We start from the raw sequence: 3,398 nt of genomic DNA, 5'->3' as shown, positions 1-3,398 counted from the left end.
CCCCCTTCCCTGTCCTTGTCCAGAGACCCTGTAGCCATGGAAGCTGGAGAGGAAAGGGAAGAGGAGGAACACAACACACCTGGTCCTGTGTGTTTGGGACAATGATGATTTGCACTCTTCCCTTCCCCTTCACCCCAAATCACCCTTTCGGTATGCCAGGAGGGAAACCACAGAGCCACTGCTCAAGGCTGCTGCATGCTGCTTATGTCTTGCCTGAGCTATCTGACAAAAACTGGTCAATTCCTCCGAGTCCCCAGAATTTTCTTCTCTAGAGCAGGCTGGGGTGTCCTGCACAAAGCTAAGGTGCTGGTTTAGCCCTGGGGGACCTGAATGAAACGACCTACCCTGCAGAAATAGCTTTCTCCGAGAAGCATTGTGTGGCCAGTGCTCCTGAAGAGCTGGCTTCTTCAAGGTCTCCCTCAAATTAGAGGGAGGGTCCCAAGGCCTCCAACTTCCTCTGGAGGACGCGTATCTTCGGGGTCTCAAAGTGCCAGATCAGATTTGATGGAGTTGGACAGTGCCAAGCTCTCCACTCACATGTCTGTTCTGCAGTGTGGAGGGCAATGTGCAATTAACAGCAATGCTCTGAGCAGGGGCCTGCTGCAGCCAGGTGGGGTGTGATGCCACAAGCAGGGGCTGAAGTCATGCCCCAACCAACGCGCCGTTCCAGTACGGACACGCAGAAGCTGTGCAAAGGGATATGTGACTTGCTGTCTGGAGAGGAGAAAGGCTCCGTTCCCCTCCTTGATCTGTCAGCCCCAGCAGACCTGCGCATCGCAGGAGCTGCTCTGCTGCAGGACATACATTCAAATCAATTCTGAATTACAACAATGCAGAATGTGTTTTTTCTCCCTCTTAAATACACAAACAAAGCTAAAGAACAAACAGGCAGGGACAACTATGGTCCACAACTGAACACCAAGTTCCCTGTCTCTGAATACCCGTAGTCTTACCTACCCTGGGACGTGGTCTCTCAGGGTTTCTTACAAACAAATCCCTGGATGAGGAGCTCTTCAGTGAAAGAGCAAGATGAGCACGCAGAATAATAAAGGAAAAAGAAAAACTGAAATGACACTTGGGAAGTTTGGTGTGGAAAGACTACAAAAGCAACAAAATACTGTAAAGAATTTTTGGCACCAGCAATAATACCAAGTGGGATAAACCAAAGCAGTTAATCCTGCTCCCACCAGTCTCGCTTCCTTGTATTTCTGGGTTATGGAGCCCCAGCTCTTTGCCTGCGCCTCTTTCTTACTTTTATTTTATGTATTTTAGAAGCATGGTCTAATCTCTCCAGCAAGTATGGTACTTGAGACAACTCTATTTCTAGGGATCTCTGAGTACCAGATCCCAGTGGAAATGAAAACATTTTGTCAGATAAAAAGACCATGCCTGCAAAGAGCCAGGAAACATAAGCTCATTTTCAAAGAGCAGTGCAAGCCCTGCTGCCATGAAAGCTTCAGCTGTTGTATTGATTTGGACTTGCTGTGTGGAACAAAGGGAAAGGGGCTGGACAGGGGCTGGACACAGTCCTGCAATGTGAGAGAAATTAAAGTGAGCTCTTGTTACACATCACACTTCCACCTGCAGGTTATGTCCTTATTCCTCCAGCCTCTGGATTGTTATCTACTTAAAATGCCACAAGTTAACCAAAGAAAAGCTAACTCTGGTCTGGGAAAATCTTCCCTGCTAAGATGAAAAGTGTCAGCTGCTGCTTTAGCCCAGGGTATTTCCCAAAGGAGTTTTCCCAGAGAAGCAAAGAGGAACATTTTTCTTCCTCTCTCCCCTCAGGTGTAAATGACTGGAGAACAGCACGTACACATGTTAAGCAGTAAAAAAACCAGGAGGGGTGGGATTCCTATCGCCTACCTTTAGACTTGGACAACTACCTCTATCCCTCTACGTGCTCCCTTTTCAGCTGGGGGGGGGAGAAACAACCAACTGCAGAGGGTGACTGACTAGTCTCATCCCAGCACACACCAGATCAATCCTGCCCAGAATTCCAGATAGCACTCAGCTTGAGTAACCACATACAAACCAATTTCATGTTTATATTGTGACTCACTGCGTATAATATTTGATTTGGCTTTGGAATGGAAGTACTATGTGAATTTGGGAAATATAGATAGCTGCTGAGTGTTATTATGGACTCCTTTGCTGCAAGCCTCTTCCTTTGGAACAACAGTGATGAGATATAAAAATGAGGATATAAATTCTAATCTATTTGATTAATTTTGGTAAATACTTTTTCCCCTGTTTGTTCAAGTTTGTCCTGTCAGGTCAACAGGGTTACCATGCTTATTACCAAGAGATACGTATGCACGTGGGCCTAAAGCTGACACAGTTGAAATGAGGGTGGGAAGATGTACTTTACTTTTGACAGGAGTTTTTGGCATGGCACAGTTTGGGGTTGTGGTTTTTTTCATCAAGATCTGTTGTTTTGGCAAGTGATCAAATATTATGCAGTGACTACAACCGATACTCAGAATTTAAAAAGTACTATTTGGCCCTGCACTCCAGAACTAAGCAAGCCACGTCTTTTCACAACGAGCTCTTGTTCACTTGTGATTATAAACAGCCACGCTGATGCATGCCAGGCAGAGCATTTCAACTTAAGCTCCTGGGTCAGCGAGTCCGGGGTATGTTTTTCAAGCCCATATGTATCTAAGGCTTAGGCGCAGCCACGTAGTGAGCTGTTCTACCTGATTCTTCAGTTCTTACTGCCAAAAAGAACTGACAGTCTTGGTATCCATTGCATACCTAACGCATACCACGTGCAAGGGATGGTCCCTGAGTATCGGCACACTGAGATCTGACTGCTGAGGTCTGCCAGCAGAAAATGCCCTGAGCCTCATCTCTCTGCAGCTCTCGCTTACTCCCTCTTTCTGCTTTGCTCAGCTGAGAAGTCTCTCCTGGAGTCAGGGCTGGTGTAAGCTTTCCCTCACCAAGCACAGCAAGCAGGATGCAGCCACCTTTTATCCACAGCAGGCATTTATAGCAAGAAAAACATAGTTCCTCTCCTTTCCTGCCAGAGGTGATTTCAGGTTGCCTCTCCCTCTTTCCTGGCACACTGTAACTGCTGGGCCACTGGGAAGAAGGGGGGCAGGCTCTGGCAACCCCCTTCCAGCCATGCTCATGAGGAACCTGATTCAGCACATGTATGTCTTGGGAATGACGGTCACATTACGCCTTTGACTGAGAAATGCCACCAGTCCCGGCGGGTTACAGACTAACCGAGCTACTGACTTTCTTGTCGCTGCTGCTCAGCATGGCCAGGACTTCTGGCATGTAGGACCAGAGCAAGGGGACGGCTGAGCGGTGGCTTTCGAGGAGCTCAGAGTGATGCCACCAATACCAGCAGCTGACAGCCCGAGCTCAGTTGTGGCTCTTGCACATCTTTG

General features: G+C 47.7%; 1 protein-coding gene across 1 annotated transcript in view; it reads right to left on the bottom strand.

Annotated features, from left to right (window-relative positions):
• PLEKHF1 (pleckstrin homology and FYVE domain containing 1) overlaps positions 1 to 3,335 on the bottom strand; it is a 5,370-nt gene extending 2,035 nt beyond the window's left edge. The window contains exons 1-2 of the mRNA XM_010163351.2: positions 3,244 to 3,335; positions 2,471 to 2,478 (exon numbers count right to left, since the gene is read on the bottom strand). The gene's annotated coding sequence lies outside the window, so the exon portion shown is untranslated. The remainder of the gene's footprint in view (positions 1 to 2,470; positions 2,479 to 3,243) is intronic.
• Positions 3,336 to 3,398: the final 63 nt, after the last annotated feature.

Source organism: Antrostomus carolinensis, unplaced genomic scaffold, assembly GCF_000700745.2.
Source record: "Antrostomus carolinensis isolate BGI_N321 unplaced genomic scaffold, ASM70074v2 scaffold4950, whole genome shotgun sequence".
Taxonomy (NCBI): Eukaryota; Metazoa; Chordata; class Aves; order Caprimulgiformes; family Caprimulgidae; genus Antrostomus; species Antrostomus carolinensis.
The sequence above is the reverse complement of the archived record's forward strand: the minus strand, read 5'-3'. Positions and strand labels throughout refer to the sequence as shown.